This window comes from Cervus canadensis, chromosome 17 (assembly GCF_019320065.1).
Source record: "Cervus canadensis isolate Bull #8, Minnesota chromosome 17, ASM1932006v1, whole genome shotgun sequence".
Classification (NCBI taxonomy): domain Eukaryota; kingdom Metazoa; phylum Chordata; class Mammalia; order Artiodactyla; family Cervidae; genus Cervus; species Cervus canadensis.
The window spans coordinates 3,910,075-3,920,392 of NC_057402.1; the positions used below are offsets into that span (position 1 = coordinate 3,910,075).

Here is a 10,318-nt window from a genome sequence, read left to right on the forward strand (position 1 = left end):
CCCACCAGGCTCCCCTGTCCCTGGGATTCTCCAGGCAAGAACACTGGAGTGGGTTGCCATTTCCTTCTCCAGTGCATGAAAGTCAGAAGTGAAGGTGAAGTTGCTCAGTCGTGTCCGACTCTTCACAACCCCATGGACTGTAGCCTACCAGGCTCCTCCGTCCATGGGATTTCCCAGGCAAGAGTACTGGAGTGGGGTGCCATTGCCTTCTCCCAAGAGAACCAGACCTTTCATAAAATGAATCCCTGGAGACCATCTGGAGAATGCAATCCTGGAGGCCATGCTCTATGACGATGTGGGGTGATACTGTCTGATAATCTTACTGGTCATCCTTATGGTATTTGCTCCAGGAAGGACTTTTTGATGGTCCACTCTTGCCCGGGAAGGCATTCTGGAAGCAGTGCCAACCTCAGGAAGACGTGTTGGCCTGGCATCTTTCCAGGACATGTGGAGAGTGAGTTGAGCAGAGTCTCATTTTTGTCTCTGGTGGGTCACACGTGGTTTCCTCTCCCGTAAGACCCAGCCCATTGGATAATTGCTTTGCAGAAGGGATGTCTGCTTGGACCATGATACTTTTTCAACAGGGCTCTTTCTCTGCATTGTCAGATTGTCTTGTAATGAGCGTAACTACTTTGCTAATGAATTTTCCATCAGTTGATCAATCAATGCGGAATGTCATTCCACAAATCATGATCGCACATACTATCTACTAGATGATTCTAGACCTTAGTTGGGTCCGCTCAACTGGGTAGTACAGTGAACAAGGTAAAGTCCTTATTCACATGAACTTGACAATCTGGTGGGAGAGATAGAAGATAAAGGCCAAACGATATCATTTCTATCCACTGTAGAGTTACGAAGGAAAGGAAAGCAGGGTAAGCTATGAGAAAGAGGCACAGATAGAATAGACATTTATGTTAAATACAAGGTCTGGGAAAGTCTCTCTGGGGAGGGGAAATGGAAATGAAGTAGGGGTGGGTCAGAAAGAGATTTGGGAGTCAGGTTTTCAGGAGAAGCTTGTGGCATGTGAAAGCTCTCTGGCATCTTTGAGGAACAGCAAGAAGGAAGGTGGGGCTGGACTGAACTGTGGGTGAAAGAGGCAGCCTCTGAGGCTTGGGCACCTCCGGACTTTCTTCTGAGTGTGGTGGAAACTGTGGGTGGATGCTGAGTGGGGAGGGAGGTGTGGTCCGTATTGAAATGGTCCCTCTGACCACAAGGGTGGTGATGCAGAGCCCACGGGGATGGCTGTTGAATTGATCTATGAGTTGCTGATGGAAGGTAGGAAGAGGACAGGAGTCTCCACACGAAGAACTTGGGAGGTCCCACAGGTGGAGCCAGCAGGCCCAGGGATGGGTTGGATGAGCCCAGCCAGGGTCAGGAGTGACAAAGAGGGGCAGGGGATGAACCAGAAGGTCTACAGGTGTGACCACTGCTGAACTGGGGCTCTGGAGTGAGTCAGTGGGTTTCTAGGAGCTTTGGGAGAAGTATCATTACCAGTATTGCCAAGATCCAAGCTGAGGCAGTGACCATGAGGCTTGAGGGTCAGGTGGGATGTTGGCAGAGGCAACTGGAGGTGAGGCAGCCTCCAGGCCAATGCTAGAGAGTTGGGAACAGCATCACTGGGTGGTCATTACCAGGAAGGAGGTCAGGAGGTGTTCTGGGAGGAAGATGGTGAGCCAGCAGGAGGATCCTGAGGGGCCGTGATCTAGGTAGTGGGCAGTGAGGTCTGATGAAAATGCTGTGAGCCAAAATTTTAAAAGGAAAAGAGAAGAAGAATGATCTGGAGGTGAGGTTGAGCCGGGAGGCCGTCTACCCACAAGTCTTCAGTGTACGGGGTGGCGGGGTGCAGATAGCCCTCTATTCACTATGGACAGTGAATCTCTCCGGAGAAGTGAGAACATGGTGATGAGTCACGGTTCCAGATGTGAAAGGATGTGGGATGTGAGGACTGGGTGGTCAGTCTGGGGAACTGAACCTGGTCCTACTGGTCCCAGTGATGCTGGCTTTCTGGGAACTGTTTTCCTGGGTGGTTCATTGGAATGAGACATGCGGAGGGATGGTGGGGCAGGAAGGGAGTTGGGGTTTCCCGGGATCTTCTGAGGGGACCTCAGGGCCCAGGGCTGGGCAGACTCTTCAGGAGAACCCCATGGTGGCTCTTCTGGAACACCCCTCATCTGGTAGACCCCACAAGTCCCATGAAGGAGCTTGGCCAGTGCTTCGATGTGCTTGATAGAGAACCAAGTGTGCTCTGCTGAGAAGTCCAAGGTCCCTATTCTGAAAGCCCAGGGTCCACACCCACACGGAGTGTCCTGAGCTGGAACGAGCTGGCACTGTGAAGCCCCTCTCTTCTCGTTTCTAAGCCCTGCCCCCGAAGACTCGGAAATGCCATCACCGCTCCAGGGAAGGGGCAGACAGGGCATCAGCCCCGCTCCTGGGAGGTAAGTGGCCAGCTGCCTGGGCCCTGGAGTGTTTTCAGGACATGCGTCATCCGTCTCACTAACACCCGCTGTCCCATCTGCCCGCAGGTCCGCAGTCGGAGGTTGCGCCCCTTGGAGAAGTGGAAGGGGACCCTGCTCTGTCTTGCCTCTGCCTTTCTGTGGTACTTGAAGAGAAGTTGTTCGTGGTGGATTCGCTTTACTTATGACGAATCATTCACGGACAACACTTTTTTCAGTACCAAATACTACCTCTAAGGATGCCCCAGATGGGACGGCCACTCTGGAAGAGCAGACTCCGTGTTCTTCGTGGAAGATGAGACTGGCTGGCCGGCCGGCCAGGGCCATGGGCTTGTCCTAGCTGTAAGTCATCTGGGCCACTCACCTGGGCGTCCTCCTCCTGCAGGAGGCCTTCCCAAGGGCCACTCCACCTCGGGGGAAACAGCTGTGGTTTTGTCACCAGTGTCACCTCATGAGACGTCGAAGAGAGGCTTCCTGGGCCCCAGGCCACCTTCCCGAGGAGAACCTGGTGTCAGCACCGTTCAGGGTGTGTGACTGGTTGACCAGAGGGGCAAGCACTCTGTTCACCCTCTGGGCCACCTAGTCGCCAACCCTCAGCACCAACCCCAGCTGCCTGGGAGACGTGGAGGAGGTCCTGCCGACTTTGGGGACAGCAGTGGATGTGCGCTGGCGGCTGCTCTGTGGATTCGGACAACCGTGGCAGGGAGGGCGTGTGGACTCAAAAAGTGATGCGTCATGGTGGTGGCATCCGTGTCACTGCTACAGCCTCCTTGACGTGCTCCTGGGACAACGCGTTGCTTTCCACTGAGGGACCGGAAGCCAGTGGCCAGCCACATTGGGGGTGTGTGACTGTTCCCTGAATACACGCTTACTGATTAGATCTGACACCTGGTCCTCTAACTCCTGGCCTCCCATCTCTCCACAGAAGGGTCCACAGAGGTGATGCCCACGGGGAAGTAGCCACGGTTCAACCAGCACAGGATTCAAGGGGCTACCATGACGTGCTGACGTGATGATGGCAGTGAGATGGCAGCCCTCCTGGTCCAGGAGGACGAGCGGGAGTCACCCCTGCTTAGGGTAAGTGTGTCTCGGGTGAGCATGCAATGAATGTGCTCGCATGTCACTCGGCCCACTGCCCAAGATTGTTCCGCCCCTTCCTTACAGGCAGCCACCTTGGCAAGACGGGCAGTGGATTTCTCACAAGTGCTCACTTATGGTACTTGAAGAGAGGCTGGCCGTGATGAATTCGATTCATCAAAGCGAGTCATACACGGCTCTCCTCTCTTTTAGTGTCAGATTCTGCCTCGGAGGGCTCCCCAGGCCAGTGCTGCTTCCAAGGTAGGTGCCTGGATGGCTGAGCCCGTGTTTGCTTCCCTGAGGATGCCTGCTTCACTGACGCTAACCCCTGCTGACGCTGAGGCAACTTTCTGGGGGTGCTGTTAACTTTAGGACAAGCAAGCCAGGCTGCGGGAATGCCCTAATTAAAAATATTATATATATATATATATATATATATATAACAATACACACAGCCAACCTAGAAGGGGCAGCTAGAAGCATCTTTCAATAGTCAGCTCTCAGGACAGAGTTGAGGACAGGAGATTGTGTGACCCCTGGTTTACTAACGCTCTGTAACCTCACACCCTCCAGGGACCTCCTCTAGGGTGAGGCCAGGTTCACCAAGGAGGCAGTGGTTTCCCTGTTCTTGCAAACACGTGGTCTTCGGAGAGCTCTTGGCTTCACTGGTGACTCCTCACATGGGGCTGACTTTTTTGCGTTGCTGAGTGTTGCTTGCATGGCATTGCTGTCCACTGGGATCCTGGGTTGGTAAACCAGGGGCATGGATTTGACTTGAGGACTGACCCCGTTGGCCCACGCATCCTTATCCTCAGCATCCTGTCCGCCCTCGTGGCCACTCCCAAGCTGCCCAGGCCGTGTGGATGTGGGAAGCCACCAGCAGTGCTGCCCCGTGGTACTCGGAGGGAGGTTGTCCGTGGTGAGTTAGCATTATTTAATGATGCCCAATACACGGTCGATCTCTTTTCGGTATCACATTGCACCGGGCGTCTACTCGGAGCTGACGGGGACTGCAGTGAAGACACACTCATGTTGGTGTTGCTAGCGTCCCTATCATTCAGGCGATTCATGGATGACCGTGTGGGGAGAAGCATATGATTTAGGTTTAAGACCCAAGTGACTGGGGCAATAGGGATGTCCACGATGCTTCTGGGGATTCGGGGTTTTCTAAAAGAAAAACAAACCAAAAACCCAGTGGATAGTTCCCTTCTGTTTTAGTATTATGTCTTGTCCTGGAGAGGAGGACCTCTGAGCCATGTTGGCAAAGTCACGGCGGGGAACCAGTATTAGTATATTTTCTGGGCTAAGACATTGTATCTGTTGACCTGTAAGTCCTACCAAATTTGAGTACAGAGGGCAGTGCTAGTTCCAATTTCTCATTTTTCATTTAAAAATGACTAATTATTTTACATTGTTACCATACATATAAAAAAAGGGTTGCAAAAAATTGGACATAAAAATGACACATACTTAACAATAAAAATTCAAGCAATGTGGGAAAATGTAAGTAAAAAAGGGAGACAATTACCCAATCTCTGCAACCCAGAAGTAACCATCAGGGCTTTAGAAATTTCTAAACACTTGCCCAAGCATGTATCCAAATAGAAAGGTAGACAGAGTGAGACACAAATATTTTACGAATATGTGGTTTTTGTTAAAATGTTAACTGTAATTTTACTAACTTTTTTGTTAAAAATGTTAACCATCATTTTACTTTAACATAAAGAATATGCTTAAGAAAATTAGAAGAATTAATAAATATTTCTTGCTCTTCTGAAAGAAGTACTAATTCCTAAAAGATCCCTATAAGATTAAGAAAAATCATTGTGTAAAACATGAAATAGTTGAGATCGTTATATATATTTTTTAACTGTTTTAATTTCACTCGAGGTTCTGAAAGATAAGGAAATCAGCTCCACCTCCTGCTTTTTTAAAAGCTATACTGTACAATATAATTTTCTCATTATAAATATTTGCATTGTGTTCTATAATCACAATTCTTATAGATGTTAAATCATAGTTCTATATTTAAATGGATTCATTGCTGATAATTAGTGTTTTTTTTTCCCCTTAAACTAAACCTTCTTTCTTCCTGAATTTTAATTCATATCTCAGAATAATTGCTTTCAATTTTAATTCATATCAGAATAATTGTTTCTTCAAGAATGGCTCATTAACACTGCTCAGCCCTTGCGCATCTGGGGATACCTGCCTCTTATTTATATACACAAGGGACAACTTATCCAGGCATAAAATTCTTAGCCTACCTTCTTCCCCTCAGAACCTTGTAGATGCTGTGCCATTGTCTTCTGCACTTAGTATCATACTAGCTTTTAAAATATGAATTCTCTACATACCTCTTGCTTAGCTGGATGTATATCTTGTGGACCTTCATGTACTTTGTTAGAGAGGCTTTGGGTCACTGTCTTGCGTGAGCTCTCTCATCTCTGAGAATGTCTAACCATGACTGTTGCACTTTTACTCTTCTGCTTGTTTTTTCTCTTTCTCTTCTATTTGGCCCTATGATTTCCCGTTCTTTTTACACTGAGACATTTTGACAATACTTACTGTTCATTTCTCTCACGTGTAAGGGTATCAGTGCTATTCTTTGGTGAGTTGGTTGACTCATAATAATACTTTCACCGGTTTTGTAACTTTTCTCTGTGAGGTTATCATCAGGGAGATCAATGTTTGTGTGTTTTTTTGTTCCCCTCACAACACTATGGCTCTGCATTTGACTTTGTATGGCATCGGGCTTTCAACAGTCAGGACTCATTTGTTGGCCTAAGGAGTCCCATACCTTATGTCTAGTATAAATCCTCACCACTTCTTGGTCCAGGAGCTTGTTTTCTCACAGGGGAACTCATTCTACCCACAGCTTGCATGGAAATAAACTCTCTTGTCATCTCTCTAAGCCAGGATAGCGTTTTCCGGCTCTTTTTCCCATCCCAGTCCCCCACTTCTTTTGGTCCCTATGTCACATGTCCTGTTCTTGCTTGGACATTAAGACTACAAAGACCCTCTAAGCCTCTAGTGCAGCATCCTTTAGATCCTTTGGTCCAGATTTTTCTCTTCATTGGTGTGTTCATTTTATTCTTTACAGCTGTGTATTTATCAATTGATTTTGGCCTTGATTTCATTTTATCCATCATTTCTTTGTGTGTGGAGGAGAGGGTTCTCTATTAGCTCTTTCGGAGGATGTGACTCAGTCACTATTTTCTTCATCAGTTTTTCTGAATCATATCCCTTCTTGATGAGTCAAGTTAGCTACTTTTTCATTTCAAGGATGTCTTGTAGTATTTCTACAAGTACTTTTCTATGTGTTGGTCTTGTCTTAGGTTAAATGGTCATTTATTATTTCATTGGTGGCTGGAGAAGGGAAAAACCTATGATCTGGCCCCAGGCTGCCACTTTTATTTGGAAGACTCATTATTGTCATTTGCTCTGCACTTGTCTGTTTAACATGAATCACACCGAGATTCCCCCTTCTCAGTATCCTGTTCCACCTTGGCAGGATGCTCCACCACCTTCTGGGATGTACATGGAGTCAGTACCATTTGCTAGGTATGTGAATTTAACAATGGAAGATTTTTTTCATCATATTTCTGCTGGTCTATTAACCCTAAGTATGCATTTTATCCATAGGGAGACTTCTTGGAAGTAATACCCACTTTTAGGGATGAGGTCGCAACTCTGAGGTCAGTGCCATACCTTGGTATGTAATAAAGTTTGTGTTGCATGCTATCATTTTCTTTATGAGCAGTATCGCAAACTCAGCTTCTTTGGAATGAACTCCGGCTTCAGAGGGCTTTCTGGACACAAGGTGTATGTGAGAAAGGGATCACTGCTGTCAGCTTGGATGCAAATATGAAATGAGGCTGTGTTCCCTGCTATGATAAATAATGAATTCTTATTCCTTGATCTCTCCACAATGCAATAGTCTTGAAAGTGCTTCTTAGATACCTTGCCAAACAGGCAAAGGTGTTGATGTCTGGGCTACTTCGGGGTCTAGGATGGGACAGTTGAATGAACTTGGAGGTATGTTTCACTCACGACCCTTTCTACCAGTTTGTTAACACTCAGTATTCCCTCTGTCCTTAGGACATTCTGGAGGAGGCCAGCTTTGAAGATGAGGCCCTGGCACCTGGTTAGTGCTAATCTGCGGGACTTGAAGATAGGTTATCCGTGTAGCCTTCGCTTTACTTGTGACGAATCATACACGGTTCACCTATTTTTTAGTACCAAATCCCGCCTTGGAGAGCTTCCTGGGGGCGGAGCCCCCCCTTCAGGGCAGGACCTTGGAGTCAGCTCCTCTCCAGGGTAAGTGCAGGGGCTGTTGATCACAGCTGGATGGCAGAGCATGCGGTCTCCTGATGCTCCGTGTCCTGGTCCTCATCCTGTGTGTGTGAGACTATCCACAGGAAGATGCCTGGAAGTGGTGCCAACATGAAGCAAGAAGTGGGGCGTTCCTTACCAGAGCTGCTTGGTGGTACTTGAAGAGAGGTCTTCCATGGTGCATTCGCTTTATATTTTTGACGAATCATACATGGTTGACCTTTTTTTAGGTATCAAATCTGGCCCTAAAGCACCCAGGAACTAGCACCAGTGTCCGCACACCTGGATGGATGGTTGAGCTGAATGTGTGCATGTCACCCCACGTATGTGTCCTGTGTTTGCTCCCTTCCGTGTGTCATCCATCTCTAGGGGTACTGCTGGTCCGCAATGCCGACTTCCCCAAAGAAGCAGTACTTTCATTGTAGATCCACTTCCTGCCTGACAGGAAGTCATCCCCATGCCGCTCTCTCTGTGTATAACATGATGCTTTGCTCCTCTTGGTTGCAGCGTGTCCTTCCTGAATGGCTCCCAGAAGGGGTGCTAATTCCAAAGAAGGGACAGTAGGGTCCATGCCTGTTTCACTGACAATGCGTTGCCAGCATCTTCACTCTTGGTATCCCATCCGTCCTTAGGCCTGATGTCTGGGACACGCCGGAAGCCAGCATCCGAGTCAGGTACTCGAATGGAGGTTGTCCATGGTGTGTTCATTTTATTTATGATGAGTATTACATGGCCAATCTCCTTTCAGTACTAAATTCTTCTTGGGAAGACATCACAAGAGGAAGTTTCAGCAGATGCTTCTCCAGGGTAAGGAAGCCAACCATTTACCCATGATGATTGCTTCATGTGTGACCCATGCCACTCTGCCCAGAATTCCCAGGAATGATGCTGACTTTCTAGGTGAGACCTTGGTTTTCCTCCCTTCCTTGAAGACTCCCTGGTAAATAAAACATAATTGGTAAGCCTCTTTTTAGGTATGAGGTCACCTTGGATATGACACATGTTGTAAGGAGAGGGCCTTCCGCATTATCCCAAGAGGCTGAATGAGTAGAAAGCGCATACTTTATTTATGCAATGTGCTACTACCCATAACATATCCTTATCCTCAGGGTGACCTCTGGGAATCAAAGCCAGCAATGGGGAGATGGTGGTGTGTTTGTCGGGGTTGGATGGGTTTCCTCCACAGTGAGAATCAATGGAATCTGAAGATAAGTTTCCATGGCTTGATTCATGTATTCCTAGTGCAAGATAAGACTCAGTAACACATGTATTGATACCTTATGTTTGCTAGCGATGTGACCTTGAGGTTACTTGATGTGTCACTGCTCTGTGCCTCAATTTATTCACCTGTAAAATGGGGTTCATGTCCACTCATAAGATAGGTATAAAAACTCAGTCATGTGCAAAGGGTGTAGACAGTGTCTGGCCACATAGTCAAGCCGAAAAAGCACTGGTTCTTATGACGATCACTGACATTATGATATTGTTATTACACCTTAGATCTTCCTTTCTTGTCCCCTTACCCACTAGACTGCGAGCTTCCTGGAGGCAGAGTCTTTGCTTAGCCTACTGCTGTGTCCCCAGCTACACACAGTGAAGGTGGTGTTGGGTGAGTGGATAAATGGCAGGTGACATATTTTCTCCATGAAATGTCTTCCTGGAGGCCTCCTGGGCGGAAGAGTGACAGAAGGACAGTGGTGAGTCTGTATCTTCCTGGTGACAAGGCCTCCTTGCCCTTGCAGTCCTGCCCACCTTGAAGGAAAGTCACTGGTCTTCAGGTCAGGGATCCTGCGAGCTTGGCGCTAGATGGACCCTGCCATGGTCACAAGACTTACAGAGAATGTTAAACAGCTGCTCCCTTCTCTGTTCAGTCCCAGCTCAGGGACCCCTCGGAGGAGATGCCGGCCTTGGGAGGACCTTGCTGTTTGCGCCTCTCCAGGGTAAGGGACTGCATGCTGCCCAAGCCTGGGCCAAACTCATGACCTGTGAGCTTGCGAGCTCATCCACCACTCAGGCCTGGCCTAAGTCAGCTCAGGGGACCATCCCTCGCCCAGTGCCATTAGAGCTGGTGCATGGTACCCTCCCCTGTGGGAAAAAAACAAAAACAAGTATTTTTCAGTCACATGCAAGGGGTCCCCTGGATGTAGGGCCGGCCTCCAGAGATAGAGGAGTTGGGATCAGCACCCCACTAGACCCCCGCCTGGGCAGACATGCAGAGCTAGACCCCGGAGACAGTGCCGCCTCTCCTGAAGAGGTATATCGGTGCTCTGGCCCTGCTGACGTTTGATCCTTGAGCAGAGGTTGCCCTTGGTGAATTCGCTGTATTTATGTTGAATCACACAAAGGCAACTTTTGTTTGAGTATCAAATCCTGCTTGGGATGGCTTCTGGGACCCAGTGGCGAGCTCAGGGTCTACACCTCTCCCTTGATCAAGAACAGTGTGGCTGTGG

General features: G+C 48.3%; 1 long non-coding RNA gene across 3 annotated transcripts; it reads left to right on the plus strand.

Moving 5' to 3' along the window:
- Positions 1 to 2,685: 2,685 nt before the first annotated feature.
- On the plus strand, positions 2,686 to 7,699 carry LOC122419740. 3 transcript variants are annotated; one of them, XR_006262975.1, is made up of 6 exons: positions 2,686 to 3,533; positions 3,747 to 3,794; positions 4,349 to 4,452; positions 7,048 to 7,097; positions 7,179 to 7,231; positions 7,635 to 7,699. It is a non-coding gene; the product is annotated as an uncharacterized LOC122419740 (long non-coding RNA). The 3 variants fall into 3 exon arrangements; XR_006262974.1 differs by having other exon boundaries at positions 2,686 to 3,297; positions 3,382 to 3,533; positions 7,179 to 7,693; XR_006262976.1 differs by lacking the exons at positions 3,747 to 3,794; positions 4,349 to 4,452; positions 7,048 to 7,097; positions 7,179 to 7,231; positions 7,635 to 7,699 and adding an exon at positions 3,621 to 3,653.
- Positions 7,700 to 10,318: the final 2,619 nt, after the last annotated feature.